This window comes from Acomys russatus, chromosome 13, assembly GCF_903995435.1.
Source record: "Acomys russatus chromosome 13, mAcoRus1.1, whole genome shotgun sequence".
Classification (NCBI taxonomy): domain Eukaryota; kingdom Metazoa; phylum Chordata; class Mammalia; order Rodentia; family Muridae; genus Acomys; species Acomys russatus.
In genome coordinates this window covers 42,409,263-42,429,217 of record NC_067149.1, presented here as the reverse complement: position 1 = coordinate 42,429,217, position 19,955 = coordinate 42,409,263, and the positions used below count along the sequence as shown (strand labels likewise).

Here is a 19,955-nt window from a genome sequence, read left to right as displayed (position 1 = left end):
TTCTGTGGAGAAGCAGTAGACAAGAATTGTATACATGCATGCCTTGGAGCTTAGACTGTCTGCCTGAACTCTGGCCCATGAGATGAGAGGGCAAATTGGTCAGGACACCCCCCTCCCACACACACAGCTGGAAAGTTAGTTGTTTTACTGTGTTTCTGGCTCTTGGTTTCACTAGCTTGTGCTTCAGAAAAATAAGCTGTCAAAATAGTGCCTTGTAACGAAAGACCTGGATCCTGAGAGTCTGTTGTTTGGAAACCTCTGCTTGCTGAGGGCGAGTCAAGTATAAGCACACACCATTTGGTACATATGGCAGACACTTAAGAAACATTCACTGGCGAAAAAATTGCCGCTGGGGTGCGATTCCTCTCTGAAAAGTTGATTTATTTAATACCGGTGAAACAGATCATTGTTGAAGTTGAAGTGTGCTGATTCTGAGCCCCACCTCCACCTGTTCATTGTCTTTGATAGCACATTGTTGTTTAGTAAGCATTTTCTTTTGAATCTTATAGTGAGAACATGCAAGCACGCTGTCTTGGATATGCCAGAAAGAAAAACTAAGCTTGTGGAACCTAGACACCTAATCCAAGATTAAGACAAAGAAACACACAACATGCACCACTCAGTATGCTCTCTCCCTAACACACTGTCCTCGGCAGAGCAACTATTAGCTGGGTACTTCGGAGGTGGAGGAAGGAGGGTCAGGAGTTGAAGGTCATCCTTGGCTACATAGCAAGTGTGAGGCCAGCCTGGGCTACATGGGATCTGGTCTCCAAACAGAACAACTGAAAGGTGATGAGGCTAACCACTACAAGCTCTTTAGGATTGGGTGCCACGGGGTGTAGAGGGCCCCTTTCTTGCTCTCTTTTATGTCTCTCTTTTATGTTTGATAGTGTCTGGAGCCATCCCTGAACACCCTCTACCTCCCAAGCTTCCTTTTGCTTCCTAATGTAAACACTTGAGATGAGGTAGTGTTGTTCTGAACTTGCTTAAGCCACTTTCTGGGTGCGGGCAGTCACCCTAATCAAATTTGCATCCCAGGCTAGGCATTTAATCAGAAGGGCTTCCCTCCAGAGGCAGCTATTTAAAATCTGCTGTTTTTATAGTTTCATATCAGATCTGATTAGCATAATGAGTGTTAGAAATGGATCTGTGCTGTGGAAAAATAAAGTGGCTTGTTAATTAGCATAATAGATGTAGAAAATAGCATTGAATAGCTCTTCAGACACTTGAGGCCGGGTTGTGTTTCCCCCTTAGACGAATATTTCTCAACCTTTTAGATACCCTTGTTTTCCTTGACTACACATAAAAATGTTGCAGGCTATTTTCATGTCATTTGCAATTCAAATGAAAATATCAGAGCCAAGAATCCATGGAAGAAGACCTGATTTTTTTTTTTTTTTTACCTTTTTTAAAAAATTTTATGTGTATGACTGTTTTCCCTGCATATATGTTCATGACCCTCATGCACAATTGATACCATGAAGGCCGGAAAGATCCTGGGATTACAGATGGCTGTGAGCCACCATGTGGGTCCTGGGAACTGAACCTGGATCCTATGGAAGAGTAGCCAGTGCTCGTAACTACTGAGCTTTCTTCCTGGTGAAGGACTTTTTTTTGCTGTTTTGTTGGCTGCTTCCTTTTCTTGTTCCTTCTCTCTGCAGCATGAGGATCTTCTGCCCTAATCAGATCTGATGGAGCGCCTGGCACACTCCCATGCCTTTGTTAGATTGAACCTTCTCCACCAGCCCTGGGCCGCCAGTGCCCTCTGCGGTATACTGCCCAGAAGTGCTTTATATATGCACTCTAGTGAACATGGTGTGTCCTAGACCAACTCGTCTTTAAATCACCTGTGAGATCTGGTATTAGGGGGCAGAGGCGTGGGGCAGGCTGGTGGTCTTGCAGAAGGCACAGCTCCAGAGAGCTCAGGGTAGCCGTGGTGGGAATAGTCACACAATGGCAAATGCCTGCCCTTAATTTCTTTTCTTTGTAAAGAGTGTTTATTTTTATTTATTTATTTTATTCACCCGCATACACTGGCTCCAGCCAATTGTTTTCTAATGGATTATGAGGGCTAGCATTGTCAAATTTTGTAATTGTTGAGGAAAAACTGCCTTTGTGCAAATGTTTTTTATGCAACATTTATGATGATTTCATAAGTTTGAGAATTCTGTGCGTTCTCTAGACAGATTGGACTTTATAAATGGCTTCTGGTCTAGTAAAAAAAGGTAATGGTAGGGTTTGTTTGTTTGTTTTATTTTTCCCATTTTGAAGTGTAGGGATCAACCCAGGGCCTCACATGTGACTCAAGTGTGCCACCACTGAGCTGTGCCCCAGTCCTAGTGCACTTCTTTTACAGTTCTCTCTTTTATTTTTTCTTTTCTTTTCTTTCTTTCTATTTCTTTCTTTCTTTCTTTCTTTCTTTCTTTCTTTCTTTCAAGACAGGGTGTCACTATGTAGCTCTGGCTGGCCTAGTAGACTCTAAGGTAGACTAGGCTGGCCTTGAACTCACAGAGATCCCTCCCCTGTCCCTGGGGGACTAAAGACAGGCACAGCATGTCCAGCCCTGCTGTACCCTCATTGCATCGCTCACTACCCATTCTCAATGTGATGATGGTAGCAGTTCTTTTTGCACAGAAGGAAAGTGCTCTGTATCCTGACACTGCGCCCCCTCCCCACTCCCCACCCCCAGCTCTGTCATTATTTCCATGAAGAAATTCATCAGGGGGGGGGGAAAAACAGCTGGAGAGATGGCTCAGAGGTTAGGAGCACTGACTGCTCTTCCGAAGGTCCTGAGTTCAATTCCCAGCAACCACATGGTGGCTCACAACTATCTATAATGTGATCTGATGCCCTCTTCTGGCCTGCAGGTATACATGTAGGGAGAGTACTATGTACATAATCAATCAATCAATCAATCAATCTTTAAAAAAAAACCAAACAAACAAAACTTTAAGATTTGAGTGTGTGTCTGTGGGTATGTATGCGTATGTGAATGTGTGGGGCTGCATGTACGGATGCATGTATGCTGTGTTGTTAGTGTGGAGGTCAGAGGACGACTTGTAGGAGTCAGTTCTCTCCTTCCACCACGTGGCCTCTGGGGATTGAACCGTCAGGTTGTGAGTAAATACTTATTACCTATTAAGCCATCTTGCTGGCTTCAGTTAAAAAAAAATTTTTTTTTTGTGTGTGTGTGTGTGTGTGTGTGAGAATTCCATACATGACTACTATTTTTTAAAAGTAAGTTCTTTTTTCCCTGTGTGGCTCAAGCTGGCCCCGGCTTATCTTGTTGAATGCATGGACTTCAGGTGCTCACTAGAGATGAATGTCACGGCTTGCAGAATTCTTGTTGGCTGAGCATCTGATGTGGGTGTCATGTGTAACAATATTGCATTAGGGTTCACGCGTTCAGAGAAATCGAATCAAGTCTGAACAGCCACACCGGTGCATCCTTCTCAGGTTTATGTTTATTGGAGTTGCCGTTTTATTGAATCTAACTCTCAATTCTTGGTAAATGAAATGAATCCATCTTCACCTTTCACTGGGTAGAGGGCTTGTGCTCATTTTGCTGAGCCTTTCCTATTGAGCCTTATGCGGGCGTTTTTTTTTTTTTTTTCCCCTTACTTTGTGAAATACTGTTTAAATGTCCCTTGTTTCAGAGAACTATCGTTAACTAGACCAATTTTTTAAAAAATGTTTTATTTAAATGTGGGTGCTGGGAATTGAACCCTGGTCCTATAGGAAGAGCAGTCAGTGCTCTTAACCACTGAGCCATCTCTCCAGCCCCCAATTAGACCAATTTTTAAAAAAACTAATTGAATACAAGATAAATTTCTTGAGCGTGTCTGTCTGTCTGTGGGTAGGTGCACTTGAGGGTAGTGCCCGCAGAGGCCCGAAGGAGGCTTGAGATTCCTCTGGAGTTGGAGTTGATAGGTGGTTGTGAGCCACTTGACAGAGGTGTGGAGAACTGAATGTGAGTCCTCTGCGAGATCAGTGTATGTGAGCTAAACTGCCGAGCCTTCTCTCTAACCTTTCAGGTCCACTTTTTGAGATAAAACTCTTGTAATGTAGCCCAGGCTGGCCTTCACCATTTTCTGCCCCAGCCTGTCAGGCTGTACAACTACACTGGACTCTGTAGTTGACGTTTCTGTTTTAGACAAAGCCTTTGTAGCCCGGGCTGACTTTGAACTCATCATGCTACTGTCTTCGCCTCTAGATTACAGGCACATGCCACTGCACCCAGCTTGTATTGACTATTAGAATATGTTCCACTGAGCAGGAAAGCTGTCAACCGGTGGCCATAAGGGCTTTGTACTTCCTTGGAGAAGAACCTGTTACCTCTTGAATAAAACAAAAAAAAAAAAAAATTTTTTTTTTTTTTTTTTTCTGAGACAGTGTTTCTCTGTATAGCCTTGGCTGTTCTAGACTCATTTTGTAGACCAGGCTGACCTTGAACTCACAGTGATCCGCCTGCCTCTGCCTCCCAAGTGCTGGGATCAAAGGCGTGCGCCACCACTGCCCGGCTGAATAAAGCAATTTGATGTAGGAATATCTCCCTTAGGAGGACAAACTGAATTCCGAATCTATGGGTATCCCCTTGTCAAAAGTCCTTTAAAACAACAGCAAAATGGTTATTTATATATAAAAGTAAACAGTGCTGTAAAATTAAGAAGTAGGGTACTTTCCTACCAGAGGGGAGGCAAGTGGGTTCAGATGGAAAACAAAACCCAAAAACCAGGAACAAAATTTAAAAGAAGAAAGAAAAGAAAGTAACTTGCAACACAGATTCAGAAGAGAGGGGATTAAAGCTGGAGCTTGTAGTGACCTGCCCGACCCTGGCAGGGAGCGCTCCAGAAACCCCTCACAAGTGGCTTGAGGCAGCTGAGTGACATGTAAGCCTCTGTGTGGGTCCCCTCTGCCTGGGGAGGAGGTGCAGGGAAGGAGGTCTGAGCAGTGTCTACAGGAAGAGAGACTGCTGTGCTCCTTTTCTTTGTGTTGCGTGGCCCAGGAGTTAGAACACAGGGACTTGTGGGAGCTGGACTAGAACCCCACTCCGCCAGCCCTTCCATGTTCCTCTTGCTTATGCCTAAAAAAAAACCTACCCGTTGACCATCTCTGTCCCCCAACTTTCTTTCTTTTGAAATAGGGTCTTACTATGAGCCCTGGCTGGCCTGGAACTTTCTGTGCAAACCAGGCTGGCCTTGAACTCTGGATGAATGAAAGCTATCAGCCATCTTCTTAAAAAGTAACCGAGGCTTTGAATTCATTATTCCGTTGCTCATTTTGGTTGTAAAGCAGTATGGCCAGGGCTGGAAATGTGGCTCAGTAGTAGAGTGCTTGTCTCACATGCCCGAGGCTGCAGGTTCAGTTTCTGGTGCCTCAAAAGTCATTCTTTTCCTCTGGTGCAGCCCCCACAGCTCAGTGTCTCTACGGTCTCTGCTTGTGGGAAGGCCGAGGCCGGAGAAGCACTGGGCCAGCAAAAGCGCAAACGAGACACCACAGCAAAGCCCATTTTTGCCTAATTAACTCAGCTCTATTCACGGAGTGTGCCCTAAGAGCACATCACCTACTGCAGAATTGGGAAAAACCGAAAGCCCTGAAAGCAAAATCAAGCCCTGAAAAACCCAAAAAATAAGATTATGCTCATGGACGACCTGTGCAGGTGCACACCTCTAACCCCAGCACTAGGGAGGCAGAGGTAGGCGGATCTCCAAGTTCGAGGCCTGCCCAGTCTACAGAGCTTGCTCCAGACCAGCCAGGGTTACATATGAGAGCCTATCTCAGAAACAATAAAAATAGCAAAACACATCATCAAAAAGTCCCTAAAACAAAACAACAACAACAACAAAATATGCCTGTGGTATGATCCTGATTTTGCAAAAAAAAAAAAAAAAAGCAGCATAACAAACATTGGTTTTAGCTGTAATTATCTCAGAAGTAATCTTTCCCCTGTATTTTAAAAAAAGTTAATGAATTAAACATAAAATGATCACATCTCATTTCATGAGCTTCATTTCACATAATGACTTAGTAATTATTCTTTTGTTAAGTGAGTTGCTTGTACTTAGTGACCTCTTTCTGCTCCGTTTAGTTGTTTCATAATTTCAGAAACAAAACTTTCAAGTGAAAGAATATTATTATTATTTGAGTAGTGCAAATGTAGATTAGGGAAAAGAAAAAACTTCTGAGGATGGGAGGGGCTCAGGGAGAAGTACTCTGTTGCTATTACTATTATTCAGAGAAGATCTCAAGTAGCCAAGGCTGGCCCTGAAGTCACCAGGTACCCAAGCGTGACTTTGAATTTCCAGCCACCCTGGGTGTAGGCACACCTGTTTGTTTGTTTTAAAGATTTATTTATTATTTATACAATATTCTGCTTGGATGTGAGACAGCAGGCCAGAAGAGGGCACCATTATAGATGGTCATGAGCCACCATGTGGTTGCTGGGAATTGAACTCAGGACCTTTGGAAGAACAGATAGTGCTCTTATCCTCTGAGCCATCTCTCCAGCCCCGCTTGTTTGTTTTAAAGATTATTTTATGTGTATGGGTGTTTTGCCTGTGTGTTTGTACATTCGTCACATGCATACAGTGCCAGGCAAGCAGTCTACCAATGGAGCCACATGCTTATTATTATATTAAAATGTTTACCTTTATTGTTAATTATATGTATGTATGCATTTGTATGTGGGCATGTGCATGTAAGTGTAGGTGCCTGTGGAGGCCACGGGCCCTGGCTCCCTTGGAGATGGATGGAGTTACAAGCGAGTGTAAGCCTGGCTATGGGTGCTGGGAACTGAACTCTGGTCCTCTGCAAGAGCAGTACATACTCTTTCATATGTTTATATATATATATATATATATATATATATATATATATATATATATATTTTTTTTTTTTTTTTTTTTTTTTTTTTTTTTTTTTTTTAAATAGGATTTTTTCTGTGCAGTCCTGGAACTAGCATTGTAGACCAGGCTGGCCTCAAACTTGCAGAGTCACAGGCTTCTCCTTCCAGACTGCTGGGATTAAAGGTGTGCACCACCTCGCTGGGCTACTCTCTTTTTGAGAACTTGTGACTCAGTAGATAAAACATTAACTCTAGTGCTTGCTCGTTTGTTCGTTAGCGCGCGCAGATGAATGGCTGTAGGAATTACAGGGAGGGTTTTGTTGTATAAATCTATGGCTTTGAGTTGTTCATATTCACGTGGGTTTTAAGAGGCACAGGAATGTAGCTAAGAGAAAGAGTAAGGAGGACCCAGAGCAGCCTCAGAATTGGGGAGACTAAAGTAGGAGGCGTGTGGGTTTGAGGTTAGCCTTGGCTACGTGTAGTAAGTCAGGCCTGGATCATCCTAGGCAACCTAGTGAGACTCTGTCTCAGAAAACATAACAATAAAACAAAAGGAAAGCTAAGGGTTGGTGGCGCATGCCTTTAACCCTAGCACTTGGGAGGCAAAAGCCGGTGGATCTCTGAGTTCAAGGCCAACCTGGTCTACAGAGTGAGTTCCAAGACAGCCAGGACTACACAGAGAAACCCTGTCTTGAAAAAACAAAACAAAACAAAATTAAAAAAAAAAACAGAAAAAGGAAAAGCATAGTTTCTTTTTTTGTGTGCTTGAGAATTTCATATGTTTTTTGATCAAGTCCCCTCCAATCCCTTGGTTCTGTTTCCTTTGCCCGCCCTCCAGCTAGCCCCTCCCAGCATCCTTTTTTCTTTTTAAGCCTATTGAGTCCACTCAGCTCTGCCAGTATGTTGTGCGTGGGAAAGTGGTTTTTCTTCATCTTCTTTTTGAGACGTGGTCCCTTTATCTAGCCCTGGCTGGCCTGGAACTCAGCAGAGATCCACCTGTTTCTGCCTCTGCTTCCCCAGCGTTGGGATTAAAGGCTGTGCCACCATGCCCAACTGGAAAGCGTATTTTCATGTAACAGAAGTAGGAAGTGTATGCTATAGTGTGGGCGTGAAATGCAAGGAAAATACGCAGAGCACAGTTGACACTGCGTCCAGCATTAACCTGTTAGTACCAGTTAGACTTTGAATAGGTGTTTCAGCTCTACCTGGTGTAGTTTATGCCATACGTTTGCTTTGATCGAAAATGATTAACCAAATACCGTTTATTACCTCAATCTCTTAAGAGGTCTAAAAGTAGTTCCAATCGGCTGTTCTTGCAGCACAGGTATCAGATGTTAGCCGTATTTGTTTTTGTAAGGACAGGCATTGTTTGTCGTGTTTTGGGACCGGCTTGCTTTGTGGCCTCGGCTGGCCTTGAGCAGGCTCTCCAACCCCATCCTCTCTTTCCTGTTGTTGGGATTGCATGTGCGCTGCCACATCCAGTTCAAGCCCTTGTTCTGGTGAGCTTCTGTAAAGGTTTATGTAGCAGATAACTTATATATTATACACTTATAGCTTTGCTTTCTCCCCGGGGTTTTACCCTCCTATGAACCAGTTTACTCTTAACTAAACAGAGCTGGGGTGTAAGTCGGTAACATAGCATGTTTGTTACCTTGCTTGCCTGAGATCCTGAATTCAGTCCCCAAGACATAAGCACAGTGAAAACTAAGTACCCGCGTAAAGCCCTGAGTTGGCTTGGTGAATCAGCCTGCAGGGTCAGATGAGCCCCATGGCACCTGGGAGGCTCCAAACGCAGCAAGCGCAGCCGAGAGGCAGTGGGCAGTGTGCTTCATTGCATTTTGTGATGGAACCAGAAGATACGATTTGAAGGGCATACTGACACCACTGAGGTAGGATGCTGTAGAGGCACCTTGTAAATTATGACGCCTGCGTTTCCAGCCTGTTCCCCCTACCTTTTTGGGCGTGGAACCCAGGTCCTCACACTGAGTAATGCTCCAACCACTGAGGGCATCCTTTCCTCCTTTTCCTGTATCTCCCCCATCCCGTCCCCTTTCCTTACCACCTTTTCTTTTTTCTTTATCCTTTTGTTAGTTTGGGAGAAGGGAGAACAACAAATCTTTAACATCAGGGAATAAGTATTGCTGGTCTTTCATTTCTGAGCTTTTCATAGTGTGTATATTGAATAGGTGGCCTGAGTCCAGTGGGTGGATGGACATTCACACACACGTGGGCAGCACTGACTGGACTCAGGCCATAGGAAAGAGAGAACATGGAGTTGAGGGAGATGAGATGGGGGTACCTCAGGGGGTGCTGGAGAGAGGGTGTGATGGATTGGATGTGACCTGTATATAGTATATAAATATATGAAAATTTCAAGGTGGAGAGTTGGCTCCACATGCTCTCGTTGAGGATCCAAATTCAATTCCCAGCATCTACATGGTGCTTTATAACCATCCATAACTCCCGTTCCAGGGGATCTGACGCCCATAAGGCACCAAGCACACATGTGGTGCACATATATACATGTAGGTGACACACACACATAAAATGAATCTAATTTCAAAGTATAATTAAAAATTATATTTTCAAAGAATAAAATTATAATTATAATTATTGTTATTATTATTATTATTATTATTATTATTATTATTATTATTATTATTATTATTATTATTTTGCTCTTGTGTGAAACAGGGCTTCTTTGTGTAGTTTTGGCTGTCCTGGGCTCACTTTGCAGACCAAGTTGGCATCAAACTTACAGTGATCCACCTGCCTCTGCTTTCTCGAGTGCAGGTATTAAAGACATGTGCATGGCTAATTTTTTTTTTTTTTTAAAGAAGATGCCAAAAATTGTGCTGAACATGCATAGACTTTTTATTCACAAAGAATACAGTAAGAAATGATTGGTGCACAGTTTATACTGATAGCCTTTGTATTACTAGCCATTTAGAGACAACTCAGATACCCACATCATTGTACCTAAGAGACTTGAGCGCCTGTGGAGTTTGATGTTTTTGAGGGACTCAGAATCCAGTCCCCAGTCCCCTTTGGACAGTGGGACACCCGGCCGGCTGGGGCTCTTTTCTTTCTGAGTCTTCACTCAGCCCCTGTCTCTCTCCTTTCTTTGTTCTGACTCTTAAGATGTCCCAGCATGTGCTTCCACTTAACGCCCCACAGGGGTCATGGCCACACTTGCAGAAGGCCTACTGTCTGGAGTTGTCACTGATAGCCACGTGACCCCGGAGATCAATCTTCCTGAGCCTCAATGAAGTAAAAAGCCATTTGTCTGCTGTGAGATGATATCTTCTATGCATGACAGGGTGCTGCGCCCATGAGCTCTCAGCCGTATGACCTCTTAAGCAAGACCTGGGCAGTGAAAACACCAGAAGACATTTCAGAGTGGAGGAACTATCACAAGCCCTCTGCCCCACCCCCACCCCCAGATAAGAAGCCATATGCAATTAATGGCTGCTAAGAGAGGGAGTCGTCTTCCAGGGTGATCCCTCCCCCATCAGTACTCATATTTGAAATTCTCAAAAAGAAGAAGGCAGGCACAGTAGCAAGGGACAAGAGCTGCCATGTCAGAGTTATGTTAAGAGTTAAATAACAGGCAGTGGTGGAGCACACCTTTAATCCCAGTACTGGGGAAGCAGAGGCAGGCAAACTCAGTGAATTCAAGGCCAGCCTGGTCTACAGAGTGAGTTCCTTGGACATCCAGGGATACACAGAGAAACCCTGTCTTGAGAAAGAAAAAAAAAAGTTAAATGAGATGGTGCATGTAACCTTGGCTTCTAGAGTCAGAAAGGGCTTAGGTGGGACTAGGCTGGTATGCTAGGATGACCAGGATGCCAGCCGGACCCTCCTGGGGTCCCTCTTCACCCCTCATGCCACAGATGCCTTCATCATCTTCTGGAGCCTTTGCCTATGGATTGGTGTTTCAGGTTTGCTCTCGCACTCTGCCCTGAGGACGATCATATGGAGGGCAGAGGCCTTTGCGATGCTTTGCTCTCCTTGGTTGGCAGCTTGTCTGAGCATCAAGCTGTTGGCAGCTTTCCTTCAGGATTGTGGATGTGAGCGAGGGGTCTTCTGGCCTTGAGTATCTGACAGGAAATGGGAAGCCGTTTAGACCTTCCTCCCTCCCTCTTTCCCTCTCTCTCTTTCTCTCCTGTTTGCCCTGTAGCCCAGGTTGGCATTGAATTTTTCCACCTCTCTCCTTGGCCTTTGGAGTGTGGCCGTACTCAGATGGCTATTCTGAGTTTTTGTTGGTAATGGCCAACTGTTTTTTTTTTTTCCCCTCTCAGAAAACTGTTAGGACCACTTCTTTGTCACTCTTGGTCTGAAATTTTACAACATTGTTTTGTGGGCTTATATATATTTGTATTTTAAATCAATACATAGCACCTATATATATTTTAGAGATAGTATGTAAAATTTGGTTATGAGTAAAAATCAGGTTAGGGTAACTGGCTTCCCCATTGCTCAAACAGTTGTCTTTTTGTTTGTTTTCTCCCCCCCCCCCCCCCCCCCCCCCGTTGGGAAAATTATAAATCATTTCTTTGAGCTAGGAGTATAACTTAGTGTTAGGCTGCTTGCCTAGGGTGTGGGAGGCCCCAGGTTCAGCTCTCATCTGTTAGTTATTTTAAAGCATGGTTGTTAAGTGTAGTTACAGTATGACATGGATATCAGCAGTTATTCCTTTGTCTAGCTGTAACCTTCGGGCTCAGTTGTTGTAAGTGGTTTTGGCTTCTTGTTTGTTTGTTTTCCCTCCATTTGGCGGTTCAAACAACCCCTCCAACCTATGCATTCTTCCTGGGAAACTTGTATATGATTTCATCAGTAACTCTGCTTGTGTCTGCTAACTCTTTCTCTCTGGCAACTGCTTTGTGTCCCTGATGTGGCCTTCTTTTCACCTTTGTCCCTTCTTGCCATCTTGCCTTGTTCCTAGTTGGGTTTTTTCAACTCCCTTTCTTCATTCATTCTTTTTATTTATTTTTTCTTTTCTTCCTGATACAGGTTTTACTCTTACATAGACCCATCTCAAACTTCTGGCCTCAATTTTATTTTCTAATTCTTCCATTAATAGTTTAAAAATAATCTGATGGTGTGAAGCTGGGCATGGTCACACATGCCTTTAATCCCAGCACTCAGGGAGGAAGGGACCTCTGCAAGTTCAAGGCCAGCCTGGTCTACAAAGCGAGTCTAGGACAGAGAAACCCTGTCTTGAAAAACAAAACAAAAACAACAAAAAATGTAATGGTATCATTTTCTTTTTTATAGTTATTTAAAGTTTCATACTTGATTTGATGAATGGTATTTTACTCTGAAGCAAATTATTATTATTATTATTATTATTATTATTATTATTATTATTATTTAGTTTACTTATTTTGTGTGTGTGTGTGTGTGTGTGTGTGTGTGTGTGTGTGTGTGTGTGTGTGTTTATGTCTGTGTTGATGGGTATCAGACCTAGGGCTTCATACATGTTAAGTACATGTTCTACTGCCCTTACCCTATCCTGTTTCTTTAAATAGATATACATATATACATATACATATATGTATACATATGTGTGTGTGTATGCACATACAAGATAGGATTTCTTTGTGTAGTCCTGCCTGTCCTGGACTCTCTGTAGTCCAGCTGCCTCTGCCTCCCGAGTGCTGGGATTAAAGGTGTGCGTCTCCACATCTGGCTTGCGTTGCTTGCTCTGATTTGACCTCTGCCACGTTTGGACTTTGCTCAAGTATCTAGTTATTTTCTCAGAGAAAGAATGATTGAGTTCAGAAATCCTGTGTATAGAACTTTCTATTTGAGTCCCAGTATAGGGTGACCCCTGAGGGCCATCGGGGGAGGAGCCCTCAGGCTCAGGGCCGAGGCCTTTCCCCTTGAGCTGATCAGGTTTCTGAGAGGTCCCCAGAATTCAGAAGTCCAAGCTGCTGGCTTTCTGGGAGCTGAGTGGGGAATGTGTCATCAGTGTGCCATTTCACTTGGTGTTTAAAGCAGCAGGAAACGGGGACGCTGAAGACCTGGGCTTGCTCTCCAGTCTTTGCTAGTCCTCTGGCCTGCATGTTACATCTGGGCCTTACTGAGATGCTGGAACACGCACACTGTTCAGTTAGCTAAGCTGCAGCCCAGCAGTGGAGGTCTGCTTGCAAGCTTGTGTTGCCCACGATTCTTTTTTATAATATTTGTTACTTTCTGATGTTGCACTGTGCTGGTTGGTCTTTGTCAACTTTATAGAAACATGGACATATTTAGGAAAAGGAAATCTTAACTGAGAAAATACCTCCATAAGATTGGCCCGTATGTAAGTCTGTGTGGCATTTTCTTGACTAGTTATTGATGTGGGAGGGCCCAGCCAACTGTGGGTGGTGCCAGCCCTAGGCAGAATGTCCTGGGTGTATAAGAGAGCAGGCTAAACAAACATGTAAGGAGAGTTCCTCCGTGGTCTCTTGCTTCACTTCCTGCTTTGAGTTCCTGCCCTGATTTCCCTTTATGGTGGACAGAGATCAGGACGTGTAAGCTGAAATAAACCTTCCTCCCCACGTTGCTTTTGGTTGTGGTCTTTGTCATAGCAATGGAAGCCTAAGCAGAACATGCAGTGTGCAATACCTAAACCCTCACTGGAGGGGAAGGCCTGTAGGGTGGGAATTTATATTGCTAACTCCTGTAGGCATGGATGTGTGTGTGTGTGTGTGTGTGTGTGTGTGTGTGTGTGTGTGTGCGTGCACCTATGCATGTGCACAGAGATCAGAAGAGAGTATCTCTTATTCTCCCTCCTCTTATTTTTCTGCTTATTCCTTTGAGGCAGGGTCTCTCCCTGAACCCAGGGCTCACATTATTTTGGCTAGACCAAAAGCCAGCAAGCACCAGCAACCATCCTGTTCCTGCATCCTTCAGTGCTGTGGCTGTGTACCCGAGGGGAAGCCCTCACAGCAGGCATAGGGCTGTCAGTTCTCTGCAGTCTGAGTACATGTTGTGTTTCTAACATATAATACGAGGCTATAGTTAAGTAATATTTGAATGTCTCATGGTGTGTGTGTGTGCATGAGACCAGGTCTCACTAAGTAGTTCTGGCTTTCCTGAAACTCACTATGTAGACCAGGGTGGCCTTGAATTTACAGAGGACCTACCTGCCTCTGCCTCCCAAGTGCTGGGATTAAAGGCGGGTGCCACCATGCCCTTTTGGTCTCCAATCTTTGACCGTGGTTCAGTGTTTATTTATTTGATGTTGAGGGTCAAACCCAAGGCCTCGTGTATACTAAGCACATAACTCTACCAAAGAGCTTTCTAGCCACTTTTCGTGTGTGTGTGTGTGTGTGTGTGTGTGTGTGTGTGTGTGTGTGTACAGCACATGGGAGTGCATACATGTCCATATACCACTCATTGCATATCTTGATTCTACTGTGTGTGAACCTGTGATTGAGCTCAGGTTGGAGGGATGCACTCAGGAGCCCCTACCTATCCACCCTCTTGTAGAATTTGGCTGAGAAATCTACCCTGGTAGAGCAGACATGTGTGCATTTGCTGTTTTATGGTGACGGGTTCCGTCTACCTGGAGAACCAGCAACATCTGCACAAACCAGCAACATCTGCACAGTGCAGAGCTGGAAGTAAGAGGAAGGCTCGTGGGCAGAGGGCCATCATGTTGCAGGGATCAAGGGTTTTGGCTAAGTTTTTAGGCAGATATCTCTTTCTGAAAAAAAAAAAAAATCCAGGCATTTTGAAAATCTGCTTTTGAGAGGCACATGACTGTGGGATCCTGGGCTTTGAGCCAGGGTCTAGCTTTGTGGAATTTACCCAGTTGAATTTAAAACTAAACAAAGCAAACAAACAAAAAGTAAAACCAAACGTGGAGCTTAACTTATGAACCCTCAGAGTGCGACCCCCCCCCCCCCCCCCCCCCCGCCAGGGTGCTCGCTGCCTTCCAGCCTCCCGGCGCTCATTCTCTCCACCTCTGTGCCCAGAAGTGAATGGAGGCACAGCGGCCTGCCATGCCATTTTGACAAGATCTGCACGTGAGTAGTGTGCGGTGGAAGCTGTGGGACGCTCAGTCGTTACCATGGTCAGAGTGCTCTTTTTGATTTTTCTCAATTTTCGCAGGGAGGTCTGGTGTGTTTATCTAAGTGGCCTCCACTTCAACAGACTTTACTCATCTGTGTGGAGGCCAGGTCATAATCTTCCTGCGGACAGGATGAATCCTGCTTGTTGCCGGGAGCCATCCACCAGAGAAGACAGCTCAGACATAGGGTTAAGCCAATAGAAAGTCTACTAGCCAGCCTGCAACTATACCGGGTGTTCGGGATCCTAGTACAGTCCTGAGCCTTTCTCAGAGCTTTTAAATACAAAAACCATGTTCTGGGTTGACGGACTTCAGGTAACTAGAACAGTTAGTCAGAAGTAGACCTATAGAAGCTGTAAAGCAAGTTTAGAGCCTTTCCCAGAACTGTGGACTTTGATGTATTAGACCTTTGTCTTCGTTCATGGCTTGAATGGTGCTTCTGTCCTGGAGTCAGCCCTTTCACACTTACTGTCTTTAATTCAAATTCACACTTTTACACATTCTCTTACCAGCAGGTGGTTTCCACCAAGGATGTGAAGAAAGGGTATAGGGAAGTCAACAGAAGTTTTATTCATGTCCACTTTAGTCTAAGGAAAAAAAAAATGAGTGACGTGTACTACTGTTTAATAGATGTATTAATGATATTGCTGTGTATAACGGAGACTGAAGAGATATCTGGGTTCCGGGCTGTTCACCCACTTCATGCGGGGTCCTTGGTTACGTCACTCTGAGTAGTACCTACATGCATCCATTCAGGTGAGCTAGACTCTCCTTGTTCAGAGCTGGAGACACTTGGGAGTAGAATCATGCAACACACTGGAGAGAGCAGAAACTTGTCTGTTTGAAATATAAAGAAACTGCTATGCACCTGAGTACTATGGCTACTAGGAAGCTGAGGCAGGAGGATTGCTTGAGATCAGGACTTTTAAGGCCAGCCTGGGAAATATAGCAACAGGTCTCTTTCTCGTAAATATGGGAGGTGTTAGGTTGGGAAGGACGGAGAGAGAAAGGAAATGAGGTTTGGACCTGGCATGGTTCATCTGTGGTAGGGGCAGGGTCCTGGGTTCTGCAGAACCAAACAAGCAACATAGAAATTTTACCTGCTGACATGAAATTCTGTTTGGCTTTGCAGAATCATGATAGAATTGATACAGGTGGAAGAATGTTTCTGGAATCAGCACCCAAGAATAAAAACATGTCACAACGATAGGATTCCTATGCAAAATGCCCAGATAGTGAACTTTCTTAGCATTTAAGTTCTGCTTTGGAAATAGCATTTGTATTTCCAGACATTGCCTTCTTACGAATAACACATATTCAAGTAATTAGACATTTCCTAGAATCATAATGATGCCTGCTAAGGATATTTTCTGTCACTTCAAAGAAGAATGTCACTGGGCCATGGAGGCACATGCCTTTAATCCCAGCACTCAGGAGGCAGAGGCAGGTGGTTCTCTGAGTTCGAGGCCAGCCCGGTCATCAGAGAGAGTTCTAGGATAGCCAGCCAGGGTGACATAGAGAAACCAAGTATCAAAAAACCAAATAAAGAAAGAAGGAAGAGGAAGAAGATGAAGAAGTTGAGAAGGCAGAGGAGGAGGAGGAAGAGAAAGAGGAGGAGGAGGAGGAGGAGAAGAAGAAATAATGTCAGACCGGAAGATTAGATGTTTCCCCAAGAAGCATGTGAACAAAGGCAACATCTGTGAGTTGCAAGTTAGAAGCCACATGGTCATGTGACTGCTTATCCCAAGTACTAGGTGCCAGAGTGAGCCATGTGTGGTCCTGCCCTTGAGGTGCTCCACCCAGCAAGGAGGAGGAGGAGGCGGTCAGGCCTGAGTCATGGTGTGCCTGCGCAGGAGCCCAGGGTGAGGGCTACCTCAGCTTGCTTGGTGTTGAGTTGACAGCAGAGGGCTAGAAAGTGGCTTCATGGAAGATGAGTTGAAAAGAAACAACCATGAAGCAACAAATAAATGTATGTCGTGCACCATGGCGCCATGGTTCCATCTGTGTGAACCATGAGCCCAGCGTCAGTCCCAAAAAGTTATTAATGAAGCAGAAAGGTTCTTGTCACCCAGTGATGTTGGAGTCATTGATTCTTGACTCATGGGCTTGTGGTGACGCTGGTTTAAACAAACCAACCGTGCTGTGCTTGTATGAAATCACACATGTACTGACGGGCAGTGGAGGATATTTGATGACGATGAGTAAGGACCATTGTTGGATTGTGCGCTTACTGTACTTTTTATGGTTAAAGTTTGCTCTTCCTACTTACTGGGGGAAAGAATGTTATTGGGCCAGCAGGTATAGGTGCTTGCTGCCAAGCCTAAGGACTTGAGGATCATACCTGGTGCTCACATGGTGGAGGGGAGAACTGGCTCCTGTGAGTTGACCTCTGACCTTCACTTCACACATGCATGCTGAGTTCAAGCACGGCAGTTTAAGACCATTACAGATAACATGTACATACATACACACAATGCATGTGCACACACATCCATTCTCCCTTAAAGAAAAAAATTTTTTTGAGGAGCTCACCATGTAGTCCTGGATGGCTTGGAATTCAGAGGTTCTTCTGTCTCTGCCTTCCTTCTGATTTGAAAAGTACACTGGGGTAGTTTGTTTGGTTTCTTTCTTTCTTTCTTTCTTTTTTTCTTGCTTTCTATCTTTATCTTGAAGAAATGTGCCGTTTCCTATAGTTTAATAGGAAATCAAGGCCAGGTACCTTTAATCCCAGCACTTGGGAGGTAGAGGCAGGTGGAAGCTAGCCTCATCTACATAGGACAACCAGGGATATAGTGAGACCCTATCTCAAAAACAAACAAACAAACCCCAACAGTCAATCAAACAAACAAAACACATGCACACACATACCAAAAAAAAAAAAAAAAAAAGAAAGGATGCCATGAGGACACACGTTAGATAGAAGACTCCTATTTGCAGGGAGCCTTTGTTCTGGAATCAAATGCCAGGCAGATTTCTGATGTCAAGCTTTAGAGTTAATCTTCCTTATCCGGCGTCCATGCTGGGTCTCCTTCTGTTGTCTCACTTGCCTGTGGCATTTCTGTTCTGTTCCATTGGTTTCTGTGACCCTTGGGATGAAACCCATGGCATCACGGTGCTAGGCAGATGCTCCACCACTGAGCCACAGCCTTTTTCAGTACCTGAATTCACTGTGGCCCTCCCTTCTGTGTGCTGCATCTTTATGCTGGCAACACACAGAGGTTATATAAAGGCGATCAAGATGATCCTGCCTGGTTGATTGTGCAGCCTAGCGGGGAAGATACAGCAAACAGATAAGACATATGTAGCATTCTGTCACAGCACACACAGTCACTTTGTACCTTTAAGCGGATTTAACTGACTCTGAAGATGAAACCTGTGATAATATTATGCAAGCCTGAGGGATGGTATCCAGAAACTTGCCTTTCATTTGTGGCTAAAGAAAGGGGTACCAGCTATGGCCTCTGTCCCCAGCCATATATGTCTGTAGCAAGAAATGGTGGTGGAGGTGAGTGGCTCAGAGAAGCTCAGAGTAGGCTGAAGGTGCACATGATGAGTACATGTATCCAGGATGCCGTTGTCAATACACAGCAGTGGTCCAGAGAGAGTCTGCAGAGTTGCCTGCCTGTGTGCTCCTGTCTACAGGCGTTGTTGCTTAGTGCAATCGGAGTTGCTCAATGAAAGAAGTCAAGGTGGGTGTGGAGGCTGGGCATGGTGGAGCAGGCCTATCATCCCAACCCAAGTGAGGCTAAGGCCAGAGAGTTTCAAGTTCAAGGCCAGCCTGGGCTATAGAGCGGCTTCAAGGCCAGCTACAGCAGGTGTCCTGCTACTGAGTATGTGCCCCACCCATTGTGTGGTTTCTGAAGATGACCTAGTGCAGCAGAGGTTTCCAGGCTTCACCTTTTCTGCCCTCCTTCCAGCAGGTAGCAGTGATACTCAAGTACACATTTAAAAGTTTTGTTAGCCCATGGAGCTGGAGAGACGGCTCAGTGGTTAAGAGCACTTGATGCTCTTGCAGAGGACCTGAGTCCAATCCCAAGCACCCACGTGGTTCTTCACAATGGTCTGTTACTCCAGTTTCAGGGGATCTGATGTCCCCTTCTGGCCTCCCTGGGCACTGTGCATTCAGACACTCATACACATGAATATAAATACATTAATTGAAGTTTTTTCATTTCTGTTGTAAACAGTAGTCCAGTCTTACAAACTGCCACCTGGTAAATCTGCTAAGTCTGCCACCTTTTACTGCCCCAAGTGCTGGCACCCTTGTTTTCACACAACCAGTTCTTGCCTGGATGATTGCAGCAGCTTCCCCGATGCCCCCACTACTTCCGACCCTGTGCCCTTTCCCTCAGGTCTCAACACAGATCCCTCAGAAATGTCAATCAGATTGTGTGGCTCCTGCACGACCCACACAGAGGCAATGCCGGAAGTTCTTAGGTGACCTCTGGGCTAAGCTGGCTTCTCTGCTGCACGGATAAGCATCTTCCCCAGGACCTCAGGGCCTTTGCAGTTGCCCTTTTATAGCTTTATGTGCCGATGTCTCTTTATGTGTTCCTTTCAAGTGCACCCTCTTAGTGTGACCTTCCTCGTCTCTAAGTCTGTCCCACCACTGGTTTTATCATGTTTTCTCAGCTTATTTTTTTTTTCAAATGTTTGTCTTCTGTGTCCTGCATACCCTAGGATGTTATAACCCTGGGAGTACAGATTCCTGCTTCTGTGTTGTGTATACTGTTTAGAACAGACCTGGGAATATAGTCAGGGGTCAGGAACTTGGTGTGTAGAAGAGATAGATGGACCCTGTGTCCTCTGTGCTTCCTGCAAGGTCTCATATTTGGGGCTCGAGGCTGGCTGTCCTTTTGGGTGAGATATTTATCAGGAGAATCATTGACACTATGTGCAGACAGACAGACAGCTCTGTGAGGGCCACAAGGCAGAGGTGATGATCCCTTCTCGAGGTCTCCAAGGAAGAGGGGAGGTTTCTCATAGTCAGGGTGTCTCTGATTCCTGAGTGGCAGTGGGGAGGGAGGCAACCCCGGGAAGAAACGTGCC

General features: G+C 44.8%; 1 protein-coding gene across 2 annotated transcripts in view; it reads left to right on the top strand.

Moving 5' to 3' along the window:
* The window catches only part of Vgll4 (vestigial like family member 4), a 108,286-nt gene that overhangs the window by 5,627 nt on the left and 82,704 nt on the right, over positions 1-19,955 (top strand). Inside the window, exon 1 of one of the 2 annotated variants that reach the window (XM_051155108.1) lies at positions 14,816-14,862. The exons of the other annotated variant lie outside the window; for it this stretch is intronic. The gene's annotated coding sequence lies outside the window, so the exon portion shown is untranslated. Of the gene's footprint in view, positions 1-14,815; positions 14,863-19,955 lie in introns of those variants that run through there. 2 annotated transcript variants of the gene reach the window in all.